Source organism: Dromiciops gliroides, chromosome 5 (assembly GCF_019393635.1).
Source record: "Dromiciops gliroides isolate mDroGli1 chromosome 5, mDroGli1.pri, whole genome shotgun sequence".
NCBI lineage: Eukaryota > Metazoa > Chordata > Mammalia > Microbiotheria > Microbiotheriidae > Dromiciops > Dromiciops gliroides.
Genome location: NC_057865.1, coordinates 46,606,657 through 46,622,901, shown reverse-complemented (window position 1 = coordinate 46,622,901; position 16,245 = coordinate 46,606,657).

The following is a 16,245-nucleotide window of genomic DNA, read 5'->3' as shown; positions in this document are numbered from 1 at the left end:
CTGCCAATATGCCACATCTGATTTAATGAACCACATGTTTTCCCCTCTTTTAGCAGATGCTTATTTCATGTGTTAATTATGCAATGGAGGTTTTCTCCAGTTCTCCGGAGTGATGGGTAGCTGTGTTCCCAGAATGAAAAATATAGGAGTAAAGACCCAAGTATTGATAGCAACTTGTATCTTTAAAGGTTTCAACTTCAACATTGTCTTCTGAATTTTTTGGTCATATTATATCAAGCTATTGCCTAACAAAACCTCAGTATTTGAATAGTCACTCAACAGTCAACAAGCATTTGTTACACGCATAATGTATGATGGGCAAAAAAAAAAATCACAAAAAGAAAACCTTGTTTTCTTTGAAGGTATCACATAGAGTCTTCACTTTCTGTCTCTTGCTGCCAAGCACTTGTATGTTTATAAAATGATCTCTTTGTAGTTCTATTAAAACAAGGACCTTTAGGAGACTTCAAATTCCTCTAAAGAAACATCATCTTTGTATGCAAATCAAAACTTTCTCAAAGACTTAGTGTATTAGTGACTTCTGCGGAGCAAAACCTCTGAGAAATTAAAACTACCTTGGCACTGCAATCCAGTCATTACTGGTGTTGGTGTGTTACTTATTTGTGTACTTATTGGAGACAAACTGAAGACCTAAGAAGGGACAGACTGGGTGAGAAATACTGTCTGAAACCCAAGTTTCACATTGACTTGATTTTGTATAGACCTTGCCCAAGGTTACCTAGGTATTAAAGCTTGGAATAGAAACCCATCAGTCTCTTAACAACCCTAATAGGCTTACTGACTAGTTGTCCATAATTGTCCAAAATAGATATCAGGGAGGATTGAGGAAGCAGCTTCATGAAGGTGGTGGTAGGGATTATAGAAGACACCATTTATTATCTAAGAAAAGGGATTCCATAGCAACCTCTGAACTAGGGTGTTGGCCTTTTGAGTGGAGGAGAGAGATGAAGGTAAAAATCTATGAAACTTGGCAACTAAATAGATATGCTAGGGAGATGAAAGACTCCAGGACAATGTCAAGGTTTTGAATCTAGGTGACTAGAAGGAGGGTGGCAACAGAAGTTTGGAGCAGAGGTATGTCGGGGTGGGGTCAGAGATGGGAAGGAAGATAATGAAGTCAATTTTGGATATGTTGAATTTGAGATTCCTATGGGGTATTCCTTTGGAGATGTCCAAAAGGCAATTGGTGATACAAGACTGTAAGCTGGGAAAGATCAGGGCTAGATAGATAAAATCATTGACGTAGAACTAGAAGAATTCCTAAGAACCAACCACTCAACTGTCTGGGCCAAATTTAATATGGGAAGAGACCTCTAGGTCCAGAGTTAACTGCCTTTTCTTTAGTTATTTCTCCCAGACAGTTAAGAAAGGGGATTAACAACATCTTTTCCACAAACAAATCAGGTTTTATTAATGGGAACAAATTTACAACGTAAGTGAAGTTAATAGTGCCAGGGACAATGAGAAAGGGAATAGGGGAAGGGAACCCACTTTCCAGATGATTAGGATCTAAATCTCTAGGGCAAAAAAGGCCCCCAGGCACCTTGAACAAACTTGCCTCCAGCCCAGCTAGCCCAATTGCCTCAACAACACAAACTCACCACCACCTGGAATCTGTAGTTCTAAGGAGAATCAGCTGTGCAGTCTCTCCTGGTTCGGTCCAAAGGTCCACCACACCAGCTCCTCTCTCTCTCCCTTTCTTCCCCATTCCTCCCACTCTCACTGGAAGGGAGGTTCTTAGCCATGCTGAGTCTCCAATCGGTTCAACATACTCCCCTGAGCTGTCCCCCTTATAATTTGGCCAGGCCCATGTGGGTGTAGGGGAACTCCTAGGTGGGGTCCAGGCACTTTTTGGATACTTTGGTTTGTTTTGTTGTTGTTGTTGTTGTTGCTTTTGGTGAGGCAATTGGGGTTTAGTGACTTGCCCAGGGTCACACAGCTAGTTAAGTGTCAAGTGTCTGAGGCTGGATTTGAACTCAGGTCCTCCTGAATCCAGGGCCAGTGCTCTATCCACTGCACCACCTACCTGCCCCTGGATACTTTGACTCAATAAATGTTCTTTGTGTTATTCAGTCCCACCTAATATACATTACAAATTTGATCAGAGTTCCTTTTTTTTGTTCTATAATCTCTTCAAGTACACACCCATCTTCTCTTAGGCTTTTTGAGATTACATCTTTTCAGTCTGACCATAATGAAGCAAAAATGGGGTCATAGAAACCCCAAATTACAATTAATTCCTTATACAACCAACTGGAGAACTGTAATATTCTTGACAATTTAGTGTAAAACTTTTCATTTATGTTATAATAGTGGTGTATTGTTCTTTTGGTCCTACTCATTTCTCTCAGCATCAATTCATACAAATCTTCCTATAGTTTTCCCACTTGAATTTGTTGTATTCATCAATTCTTACTAAGTAATAACATTCCACTACATCTCATGCCACAGGTGATTCATCAGTTCCTCCAATAGATGGACATCTACTTTTGTTTCCAATCCTTTGCTACTGAAAATTGCTGCTATGACTCGTTTGATTGTCATCTCTAAGACAAATTCATTTTGGAAGCGAGAACCTGGAGCACAATTCCATGCAAAGAGACCCTGAAATCCCCAAGTCCACTGCTCAGAAAGCTGCCATGTTGGGGGAAACAGGGCAGGACCATGTAGAGAAAGGAGCCCACCAGAGAGCAAGAGTAAGGCACCATGTTGACTGGTTCTTTTCTACTTTCGCTATTTTTTGCTAAGTAGGTGCTAAAATCAATGGTTTTTTATGTTGTTGGAAGAGTAGAGGTGCTACTAGCCCTATGGGTTTCAGTGTCTGAGGCAAAGCCCAGTTCCTTCTGGTGGTGCCATTGATATGACTCAGACTGAAGGATAAATGTCTAGGAATACCACTTGTTATAAAGAGTTGGTTTTGTTCTCCACAGAAAGGTGTGGCATTCTGTACTGTGTCAGGCCCATGGGAATCAAATTCATATATTCTAAATTTCAGGAAAATCACTTTTTTTTGGTAGTATTTTATTTTATTTTCCAATTACATGTAAAGATAGCTTTAAACATTCATTTTTGTAAGATTTTGAATTCCAAATTTTTCTCTTTCCCTTCCTTCCCTCTCCCCTCTCCAAGAAAGGCAAGCATAGATAGAGGTTATATATGTACAATCATGTTATGCATATTTCCATATTAGTCATGTTGTAGGAAATTGTTTTTGAGAAGTGATTTCCGAAATAAAGGCTCTATTGTTCCCATCATGCAGCCATCTTTTTCCCATCCCTAAAAAGAAAGATGATTCCCTTTGTTTTGCTCTTACTAGAAATCCTGTATGATTAGAATCATCAGCAATCTTAGTCTGGGCATTTGCCTTCAGGAGGTGAGCTGATATCCACCCCACAGGGCATCAACTTAGAGACACTTAGTGTGTTGGATTCTTTGGCACTTCCCTTATGAGTTCTTTCCATTTTGAAAAGAGTCATTCTGAAAACCCCCCTTTTTAGTCAATGTGGGGGCCTCTTCAGCTTTGTGGTAGAAGAGACAGCCAATATGAATATTCAGTAGCTCATAAACTGAGAGGAAAGCTGTTGATTTCCAGACAATTGATTGAAAACTTTTATTTTAAAACAATTCTTGGTTGAGAGCTGGAGGCTTTTGCCATAACAATCCATGGTCTTTCGAGCCTTCATCATTATCAGAAAAAAGTCCCGCCCCCCCACCTCCAAAAAAGTCCAAAGAGAAATTCCTAGCAATCTGTCAAACACTGCATGAAGAAGCACTTGGAAGAACTGGGACTGTGTAGTTTCTACATTTTGTCGAGTACCTAAGGCTTTGCTTCTTGGGAGTTCTCTTCCTGAAGGGTTGAGCTTCCCCAGGTTCTAAAGTTGTTATTCATGCCTTCTCCAAACCAGCATTTGTGCTAGACAGGTGTGGCAAATACAAGTAATAAAGGCAAACTGAGATAAACAGAGCTCTGAGAAAAATCAGTTTATTAACAGTGCCTTCTTTAACTGTTAACGAATTGGGTCAACTGGCAACCTCAGTAAAGCCAATGACCCCAATGAGAAAGATACCTACTTTTGAGAAGGCAGGGACCCTCTTTATTGACTCACAACAAAGAAGGGGTCTTGGTAGGTATGGAGAAAAAGTGATAGATTGTAGGGTTGGGATAGGCACATTATGATTGGCTATACTAAGAAAGGTGGGCTGGCATTCACCTCCCCTCTCTGACAATTAAGGAATATTGTTTTATAGGACCCATCTGCATCTTATAATCTTTGCTAGGGGATCAAAGCTACCAAACTTACTGTGTCGAAATTGCATAAGGATAGGCAAAGACAGATGACAAACCTTTTCGGGATGGTATGTGGAGTGGGGTGGGGTGGGGCAGTGGGCAGGAACTAAGGGATGGGGGTTCTCACAAATGCTTCTTCATGCAGTGTTTGACAGGTTGCTAGGAATGTGGATTTTTCCCTTCTTCCTATTTCCCAATAACTATGAGAAACCTTTGCCATAATCCCACCCAAATAATAATGAAGGCTTAAAAGACCATGGATTATTATGGCAAATGCCAATAAAGGGAGGAAAGCATCATGGATATGGGAAGGCAGGGCCTCAGCTTTCAACCAAGAATTATTTTAAAATTAAGATACGAGTCCGTATCTTGAATCTATGGGTGTCTGTGAACTAAGTTTGAAAAATATTTTGAGAGTTGACTTTCAATATAGTAGTCCTAGGTCCATTTAAAAACCTTATTCTGAGAAGGGGCCATATAAGCTTTACCAGACAGAGAGGGCTTGAAGGCACAAAAAAGATTATGTACCCCTGCCTTTGTCTCAGAAACAATAACATAACTATAGTTTGCAGTCACAAAACCTTTTTATGATCAAAAAGTTCTTTGTAGACACGGTTTCCTTTGAACCATACAATAATCCCTAATTGTGGGTAGTGCTAGTAGTATTATTGTCATTTTTGGGGGGGAGGGGGCAGGGCCATGAGGGTTAAGTGATTTGCCTAGAGTCACACAGCTAGTAAGTGTCAAGTGTGTGAGGCCAGATTTGAACTCAGGTTCTCCTGAATCCAGGGATGGTGCTTTATCCACTGTGCCACCTAGCTGCCCCCTATTGCCATTTTATAGATGAGGGAAATGGAGGCTTGAAAGAGGTTGTGATTTGCCCATGATCATGATGGAACTAAGACTTGACCCTAGACCACCTGATTTGACCTGCACTGTTCTTAACATTAATGACCTGGGATATATAGATGATCACTTGAGTGCCAGAATCCAAATTGCACCAGCCAACTCCTCCAGATCCTTAAATTCTCCTCCCCTTGTACTTTTCCATGTGGACAACTTATCAGTCGCATCACCATCATAGGAAGGTAACAGGTAGGCAGCCATCTTAAGAGAAGAAGCAGCATGAGGTAGTGGGAAGAGTACTAGGTTGGAATGAGGAGATTTGGACTTAAATCCCGGTGCTGTAGCCTTTGATCCAGCAATACCACTACTAAGTGTGTATCCCAAAGAGATCATAAAAAAGGGAAAAGGACCCACATGTACAAAAGTATTTATAGTGGCTCTCTTTGTGGTGGGCAAAGAATTGGAAATCGAGGGAATGCCATCAACTGGGGAAATAGCTGGATAAGTTGTGGTATATGAATGTAATGGAATCCTATCATGCTGTAAGAAATGATGAGCAGGCAGATTTCAGAGAAACCTGGAAAGACTAAAGTGAACTGATATGCTGAGTGAAGTGAGCAGAATCAGGAGAGGCATCGTACACTAATATCAGCAATTTGACTATAGGTCTTACTGATATTAGTTGCATGACTAACTTCTCCAAACCTCATTTCCTTGTTTGTAAAATGGGAATAATCAAGTCTTGCCTCCTAGAAGAAGGCTTTTTGGTATCTCCCACCCCAGCTCAGCTCTTTCTAATGCCTTGCTTTCCAAGACCACCTTCCATGTTTTCTACTTTTATCTTGTACATGTCAATTTATCAATATATTTTCTACCTCTTTGTAATGTAAAATCCCTGGGAGCAGGAATGTTTTTGTTTTATTTTTGTATCCTCAGTTCTTAGCTCAGTGGTTGGCATATAGCGAGCCCTTAATAAATGCTTCTGTCTTGATCGATAGTACCCACCCCAGAGAGCTGTTGTGAGGCCTAAAGGAGATAAGACCTTTGTAAACAGTAAAGCACTATGGAAAAGGGGCAGCTAGGTGGCCCAGTGGATAAAGCACTGGCCCTGGATTCAGGAGGACCTGAGTTCAAATCCGACCTCAGTCACTTGACACTTACTAGCTGTGTGACCGTGGGCAAGTCACTTAACCCCAATTGCCTCACCAAAAAAAAAAAAAAGCACTATGGAAAACTGTTATTATTATTATCTGTTATTATATATTATCTGTTATTATTATTGTAGTTTTTGAAGAAAGTATTCAAATGAAACCATAGGTTCCTGAAGTACTAAACACTGGCACTAGCTTTGTTATAGAACATGGTATGCATCCCTGACGTACAATGGCACCAGAAGAATTTTGGTATTAAAAAGTTGGCCCTTTGTTTATGGAGAAAGCTTGGGGCCATTAAAAGAGCTACACAACATCCTGGAGTCAAGCCATTCACTCCTCTCCTGTTTGGCTGTGGACACAACTCAGCCATGGGTACTCTTCATTTAAGGAATCAGCTCTATAGGTTATTCATCCAAATTCATGTCACAGAGTGGGCAATGTGTAGTCCTCACCTTTTGGTCTCTGTTACATGGATGGTCAGACTAAAGTCTTTGAATAATTATTGATCTCTTCTGGAAGGTTCTGAAATCTTCTTGGGCTTAATGTAAGCAGTACAACATCATCTGAAAACAGGAAAATCTGGAATTCATCATTGGCAGGGAATTCCTTCTCATTTTGCTTTCTGCTCTCAATCTCCTCCATCAAGGTGACTTTGTTTGATATTTCTGATAAGAGAGTTATTGAGCTAGATTATTTATCTCATTGTATATTTCTTTCTTTTCTTTTTTTGTGAAGCAATTGGGGTTAAGGTGATTTGCCAGGGGTCACACAGCTAGTAAGTGTTAAGTGTCTGATGGCCGGATTTGAACTCAGGTCCTCCTGAATTCAGGGCCAGCTGCTTTATCCACTATGCTACCTAGCTGCCCCTCATTATATATTTCAAGGTATAATCTTTCTGAATGCTATGAGTGGGCTGCAACATGTAATTAACAAGAGAATTTTAAGGATAACAGGAGTCAAACATGTCACCAGAGAAATGCATGACAAAAAGAGAAGATGGGTTGGTCACGTGTGAAGGGCAAGGGATGATAGGTATATATCTAGGGTACTTCACTGGTCCCCTCATATTGCCAGGAGGAAGGAAGCCAGGCCTCCAGAACATTGTGTGCACCCACTTTGGTGAATTTATGAGAAGACTCGGATGATAGTTGAACATCAAAAGCAAGCATATATGGATTGCAATCTGTATCACCTAAGGCAACAAACAGGTGCCTGAGACCACGTATGCATTTGAGTGTTATATGGTGATGACTGAAACAATCACCTGCTGCTCAATACCCACCCAAGGAGTTCTATTTGGCTGAATTTTGTGCCCAGAACTCCCATGTAAACTGGCTCAGTGTCATACCTCAACTTGAATCTAGTCCTGGCTTCTGCTCTTTGCTACTCCTCATGAAAGCCATTGATTCACATAATTGGCCTTCATGCTCTTCCCAGTTGAGTGCACACCAACACTTCCTCAAGTTGTGGTATAAGCCTTGTATACTGAGGTTTGATACAGAGATATCTGAAGTTATCTGCCCTTTTGTCAACCAACATTTGTTAAGCATCTATTGCGTGCCAGACACTGTACCAGGTCCCACAGATATAAAAGACAAAAAGGAAAAGTCCCTTGCCTCTCGAAGAGCTTACATTTCACTGGGTGAGAAATAATATGGTTCTTCAAATGTTTGACTGCACCCTTAACACTCCTCAAGGAGTTAGGGACTCAGTGATTTAGCCCAGATGCGTAACAATAATCCACTGGAATTGAACTGAAGTCTTTCTTTCTCAGGCGCCAGGTGCCTATTTATGCCTGGATCCTGGCCATGACTTGTGCATGATGTGACTCTTTGACAAATAATGGATTCTTAAGGAACTACCTTGGAAAGTTCAGGGTGAATAACTGAAAGTAACAGTGGGTGGAAATGACATGAAACAGATTTAGAGCAGTGATATGACTACTCTCTTAGGTGGGGTCTCTTCAGGGTAGGTTCAAGCTGTCCAGGGGACATGAGAGAAAAGAAGAACATTGAGGTTCCTATGAAGTCATTATTTGAATGGTTTTCAGCATTGGAAATGCCCCTTGATGCTGATAAGGACAGCATTATTTTCCCTGTGGTTAATTAGAATAAAAAAAAAATCCTACCACCTATTCTGTATCATACAAACTATACTCTAGTTTCAGAGAACTGAAATACCTTAAGATATGCTCAGTGCTAGCATAGTTTTATCTCTGATGATTCAGAAGGGAGCTTTGGGGTCATCTACGTGAACATCTGTTTTCATTTCATAATAATGTGTATGGAAGCTTGTACCCAATGGACTTGACCTTCTAATAACTGTATTTTTTCCAAACAAGTTCATCTTAAGGATTGATTGATTTTTCTAAAAACTTATATTAAGGTTATATCCTTATGCTGAATTTGCGATCATTATAAATTCACTGTAACCTCCTACATTTTTAAATCTGCAGCACTGGGTCAGTAAGAATTAATAGGCAGTTCTGAGGGACTTCAGGATCCTCCATTATTCAATTATCTTTGCTATAGTGATACTCCATTTATCTAGTAGAATCAGGAATATTTAGCATAGAGAAGATCCAGAGGGACATGTCTGAAGGACTCTTAGGTAGGGAGATATCCACCCTTTTCCATTTGAACCGAGGGACAAAAACTAGGAGCAATGGGTAGAAAAGTCATAGAAACAAATTTAGGCTGGATGTCAGTGAGAACTTCATATCAATCAGAGCCATCCAACAGTAAAATGGGCTGTCTCAATAGATGAGAGTTGACCCTTCCTTGAGGGTCTTCAAGGAGAAGCTGAATGACAATTTGTTTATTGGCTGTGTTTTAGTGGGAATTGCTTTGGTGTCTAGACTGGATTAGAAATTTCAGGGGTCAGCAAACATAGGCCTGTGGGCCAAATTTGGCCCTCCAGTTGTTTGTATGCTGTCTGTGAGTTAATATTTTTTATATTGTATAATATAATTTTATTGTTTTTTATTTTGTTTTCAGAAATTTCTTCCAATTACATGTAAAAACAATTTTAATATTCATTTTTTAAAAATTGAGTTCCAAATTCTCTCCCTTCCTCCCCTCTCCCCACATTGAAAAGGCAAGCAATCTGATATAGGTTATACATGTGTAGTCATGCAAAACACATTTCCATTTTAGCCATTTATTGTTTTTTAAAAGCAAAAGCCATTCTTTTTAAAAATTTCTTTATTTTATTTTTTTTGGTGGGGCAATTGGGGTTAAGTGACTTGCCCATGGTCACACAGCTAGTAAGTAAGTATCAAGTGTCTGAGGCTGGATTTGAACTCAGGTACTCCTGAATTCAGGGCCAGTGCTCTATCCACTGCTCCACCTAGCTGCCCCAAAAGCCACTCTTAACTCACCAGCTGGCTGTGGTTGTCTGGGACATAGTTTGTTGACCATTGGACTAGATAGCTGCTCAAATCCCTTTCAATTCAAAATTCTGTGATTTTATGATTCTTTAAATTGTCTTCTAGGGAAGATGTATGGCAGCAAATCACAAGATGCAAAATAATTGTTCAATAATTTTTTTTTAAATGACCACATATGTATCATGTGCCAGCTGTTCTAGGCAGTGTCGATACAAAGAAAAGATGAAACATTCCCTGTCCTCAAGAGGCTTACATTCCTTTGGGAGAAATAATATAAGTAAATAATATAATTTACATATAAGTAAATACTTGGGGTTGGGGGAGTACCAGGTCTTTGGTTTCATTGAAATAGGGATTTCCAAGTGAGAAAATGCTCTACCAAAACACATTGGCACCTGATTGGCCATTTATAATCCTAGAGAATTACTTGTATATCTCAAATATATAGAAGGTGATTTTTTAGGTGAAGAGGGAGCCATCAGATCAGGAGGAGAAGCAGGAAAGGCCTTGTGGGGTGACATTTAAGCTGCATAATGTAGGAGGCCAGGTATTAAAGGAAGAGGAAGAGGGGAGGTATGAGTGAATTCTCAGAATTGAAGGTGAGCCAAAGGGCAATGATGGGCATGGACGGATGACAAGTTTATTCTCACTGAGTACTTGGATGCGTATTAAAATATATGGTCAAAGACAAGTATGACCAGAAAAGGAGGTAGAATGTTGATGTATCAAAAATGAGTGATATAAATCCCAAAGACATTAAAAAAAGGGAAAAGGATGTATTTGTACAGAAATATTTATAACAGCTCTTTTTGTGGTGACTAAGAATTGGACATCAAAGGAATGCCCATCAACTGGGGAATGGCTAAACAAGCTGTGGTTATGATTGTAATGGAATATTATTGTGCTATAAGAAATAGCACAATAGCACAAGCAGGATGATTTCAGGATAATCTGGAAAGACTTACATGAACTGATGCAAAGTGAAATGAGCAGAACCAGGAGAATGTTTTACACAGTAACAGCAGTATTGTTCAGCAAGAATTGTGAATGACTTAGCTATTCTCAGCAATACAACAATCTGAGACAATCCCAAAGGACTAATGATGAGGCACACTATCCACCCCCAGAGAAAGAACTGATGTTGATTGAATACAAACTGAAGTATGCTATTTTTCACTTTCTTTCCTTTTTCCCTTTTATTTGATTCTTATACAAAATTACTAATATGGCAATGTTTTACATAATTGCATACTATAACCTATCTATGATTGCTTACCATTTCAGGGAGGGGGAAGGGGAGGGAAGGAAGGGAGGTATAGAATTTATAAGTCAAAACTTTAAATAAAAATATTTTAAAAATTTTAAATGAGTGATAGTAAATGGACCATCCAAGTGCTACATTGGTACCCTGGGGGGAAAAAACCACCAAATAAGGTCTTCAGTACTTTGGAGGGATCCTCTATGGAGAATTTCTAGAACAATGAAGGGAAGTGCATACAACAAAAAGTTGCAGAAGTGAAGTGATCTTTACCCCTCCTCTGTTGGGAAGAGAATACCCTCAATTATGAGGTCAGGTCAATATAAACTAAGTTATATTTCAGGGAATGAACTATGCAGTCTAAGTGAAATTTCCAGATTTCTGACTCACACCTCTTTAAATGTCAATACTATGGATAAGTAAGTTTATCAATGAGGCTACTTCCTCCCAAACACATCAGAGCCCATCCATGTCTTCTCAATCCATGTCATTCTTGTGTGCATCTTTGTGGATAAAATGTTGGACCTGGATTTAGGAAGACCAGAGTTCAAATCCAGCCTCAGAAACTTCCCAGCTAGGCAAGTCATTTAACCTCTTTTTGCCTCGGTCTATTTATTTGTAAAGTGGTGATAATAATAATGCTTATCTCCCAGGATTGTTGTAATGATAAAGTGAAATAACATTTTAAAGTGCCTTGCAAACCTTAAAATGTCATCTAAATGTTAGCTATTATTGTTATTATTACTATTATATTTTCAAAAATTCTCCATAGAAGATCTGGCCAACACTCTAGAAGCATTCCTCTGATTATTAAAAAAAATATTTTATTGGTTCTCATGTAGCACTCACACATTCAATCATTTTTTCACTCATGTCTCTTTGTGATCTAATTTGGGATTTTCTGGGCAAAGTAAAGACACTGGAGTGGTTTGCCATATCCTTCTAAAACTCATTTTCCAGATGAGGAAACTGAGGCAAACAGGGTTGAGTGACTTGCCCAGTGTCACAAAGCTAGTAAGTGTCTGAGGCCATATTTGACCTCAGGAAAGTGAGTCTTCCTGACTTCAAGCCTATCACCCTCTCTACCATGCCACTTGGCCATAATTCTTATTTTTATAAAATAATTGGCTCCCTGTCTCTTCTAGTCACACAATATCCTTAAGGATATCTTTTATGTCATTTATTATTGCAAGTCATCGTTGGTAATAGTAGTAATAGAAATACCATACATTTTCCATGGCCTTTTTTTGTTTGTTTGTTTTTTGTTTTTTGTTGGGCAATGGGGGTTAAGTGACTTGCCCAGGGTCACACAGCTAGTAACTGTCAAGTGTCTGAGGCCGGATTTGAACTCAGGTACTCCTGAATCCAGGGCCGGTGCTTTATCTACTGTGCCACCTAGCCACCCCTTCCATGGCCTTTTTGTCAATTCTATTTTATTTTGAAGCTACAGTGTTGAATAATTTACAGATATATGACATCATTAGGAGAACATTGGTGTTAAAAAGGTGTGACTTTTGGCAACAAGTAGTTTGAGATTATTGACTGAGTCACACAATTTTTAATGAGTGAATGAACACATTCTTTTCCTTCTTTTTACTTCTGGGGCCATCTTATTGTCCATCTGTAATGCCTGTCCAGGAAAAAAAAATAGTAATAAGTTAACTCACTGGGCTACTCATCCAACTGTATATTACAATCTGGGCAATGTGGATTTTTGACCTGCTTTATTTTTCCAATGCATATGGCTTAACCAATTTCTTTTGAATAATCTTGGATCTCGTTGAAGCAGCTGTGTAGTATTCCAGCACAATACCATCAGTGAACAGAAACATCTAGGGAAGTCATCATAACAGTTTATCCCTATTTTGTAAGGAATCTAGGCAGGATGTCTTCCATGACACTAGCAAAGACATGAACTATGTCTCATTCTGAGCATCCCTTATTGTCCTGTCCTCTCCTGTCCTCAGAGGCCATTTGTTCCAACACCAAATGTCCTCAGAGTTCTGTGCTTTTTGAATTTTTATATCCTATTTTATCATTCTTTTTTTTTTTTCTGCAGTTTGTCACTCCTTGATGCTATCAGTTTGTCCACCTTTCTTTCCTTCTGATCTGTAATTCTCCATCTGTTGTGGGCTAGGAAACCAGATGGATAAGAAAACTCATAGAGATTGTGTGTCTGAAAGAAGAGTCAAAAGGCTGGGAGAGAGGTCCTGAGGAAATATTCTAGATTGGGGGTAGTTCTTTAACTCTTTGGGTATCATGGACCCTTTGACAGTCTGGGGAGGCCAATGAATCCCATCAGAATAATGCATAAAAGCAAACAGCATTATAAAGGGACCTAATGATATTGAAATATAGTTATCAAATTATACATATTTCAAAAACCATTTTCTTAGATTGCAGAGTTCTAGCACAAAGCCATGAATTCTGAGCACATACGCTGTGAAATGTATTCCTCATACTTAACATTCTATTGGCTATTTTGTTCCTTTGCACAGTAGTTGTACTCCATGTCTGGAAATATTTCCCTTCTCTACTTTACCTCATGTAGCCCTTATTTCAAGCCTTTAGGATTAGCTCAAGTGCTACCCCTACAAGGAGCCCATGCTGACTCCTTTACTTTTTAGTGCCCACCTAGAAATCGCTCCATTTAAAAAATACCTTTCGTGTTTCTTTACCTGTGTACATGTTATTTTTCCCGTGTAGAACATAATTTTAAAAATTTTATGACAGGGAATGTACTTTTTGTGTCTGTGAATCCTTACACATTGCTCAACACATTTAACAAATGCTTGTTAAATTAAATTGGACTGAATTTCTAGATTCAGTTAGGCAAGCAAAGTTGCAGGATTCCTGGTTCTGCTTACTTCATTCTGCTTCAGTTCATAGATGTCTTCCTGTACTTCTCTGAGTTGTTCCTGTTCATTGTTCCTTATGGCGTAGTGATATTCCTTTATATCCCTGTGTCAGAATGTTTAGAAAATGTAGCCATTCTCTAATCAGAGGATATTGACTACTATGTTTCTAGTTCTTTGCTACTACAAAACACTTTATTTTTTTATCCCTTTAAATGCACTAAGTATTGTTTTCTATATTGTAGTTATATGGGTTTGTTTCTTATTGAGGGCTTGGGTCAATCTATCATAGTGCACAGAGTAGTTCTGTGAACACAGTAGGTGTTTAATCAGTAATTCAAGATCATGACAGTGGTGAAAGGATTATGGGTGAAGGCCTTAAATAAACATTATTGTTATTTAATAAATAAAAATTGCATTTTTCTTGGCTTTTAAAAAAGCAGAATAATTGAATTACCTCTTTATTTTAAAAGCCATTTTGTCAGAATCAATAGTGTATATAGAACTCTTGCTGATTCTTAGGAACTGATAGGAGTGAATAAGCCCTGGGGATAATACTGTGGCTTTTTGGTTTCTCACATTCTTGTCACTATCTTGTTTCTTTTTAAAATAATAAAAAAATAGTTTTATTTAAAGTTTTGAGTTCTAAATTCTATCCCTCCTTTCCTACCTCCTCTCCCCCTTCCCTGAGGTGGTAAGCAACAGGTTATACATGTGCAATTATGGAAAACATTACCATATTAGTCATTTTATATAAGAAAACTTGAATAAAAGAAAAAATGAAAGAAAGTTAAAACACAGAATGCTTCAGTCTCTATTCATTCAATATCAGTTCTTTCTTTGGAGGTGGATAGTATGCATCATTATTAGTCCTTTGGGAGTGTCTTGGATCATTGTATTGCTGAGAATAGTTAAGTCATTCACAGTTCTTCATGTGCACAATGTTCTCCTGGTTCTGCTCACTTCACTATACATCAGTTTATATAAGTCTTTCCAGGTTTTTCTGAAATCATCCTGCTTGTCCTTTCTTATAGCACAATAATATTCCATTACAATCATATACCACAGCTTGTTTAGCCATTCCCCAATCGGTGGGCATTCCTTTGATTTCCAATTCTTAGCCACCACAAAAAGAGCTGCTAGAAATAATTTTTAAAGATACGTCTTTTTGTCTTTTTTGGGGTGTCTTTGGGATATAAGCCTAACGGTGTATTGCTAGATCAAAGGGTATGCACAGTTTTATAGCCCTTTAGGCATAGTTCCAAATTGCTCTCCAGAATGATTGGATCCATTTACAACTCCACCAACAGTGGATTAGCAGCCCAGTTTTCCCACATCCCCTCCAACATCTAATATTTTCCTTTTTTTATATTTGCCACTCTGATAGGTGTGAGGTGATACCTCAGAGTAGCTTTTTGTTTGTTTGTTTGTTTTTAGTGAGGCAACTGGGGTTAAGTGACTTGCCCAGGGTCACACAGCTAGTAAGTGTTAAGTGTCTGAGGCCGGATTTGAACTCAGGTACTCCTGACTCCAGGACTGGTGCTCTATCCACTGCGCCACCTAGCTTCCTGAGTAGTTTTAATTTACATTTCTCTGCCCTGCCCTTGTTTTTTAATAAAATTAAACCTTAGCTTAATATTTTCATTTTACCATTTGGGAAGTAAACAGTGGGTTAGAGAGAAATATTCTTTCTAGGCTAAACCACAGCCTGAAGAAACTTCACACATTATCACTCACAAATGCCTAGTCAAAGATGCCCAGATGATCACCTGCCCCCAAATTGGTGAGGCCCAAAGGTGACCATCTCTGTTTACCCTGGAAACAAGACTACAGGGGAAGCTTTTCTTTAGCAGCATAATTAGTTTACACTTGCTATTTGGATGCAAAGTAATCTAACAATCAATATGGGCTAATTCATCTCGGTGCCAGGGGAGACACATATATGGCTTCCCTGGACACTTTTCCTATCATCATTGTACCAGAAGAGATACACAGAGTTGAGGAAACCTCTTGAGAATCCCAGCAATTCAATGCCATCCCCTTGGTCCCAATCTTGCCATTAAGGCAGTGATTTTGACTAGGGTCATGATAGTACTGATATACTTTTTTTGGGGGGGGGTGGGGCAGGGCAATGAGGGTTAAGTGACTTGCTCAGGGTCACACAGCTAGTGTCAAGTGTCTGAGGCTGGATTTGAACTCAGGTCCTCCTGAATCCAGGAATGGTGCTTTATCTACTATGTACTTTTCATATTTTGAGAAGGACACTGAAGAGTTAGAGAGGACACCCAAGATAATAAAGGACTTTGTGATCAGGCCACTTGAGGATAAGGTACTAGATGTATTGAAGCTGGAGAAGAGAAGACTTGGGGAGGAAAGAGATAACCTCTAACCCAGCTTGATTTTGTTTTGAGACAATCTGTTTTTCTGTGAGAGGA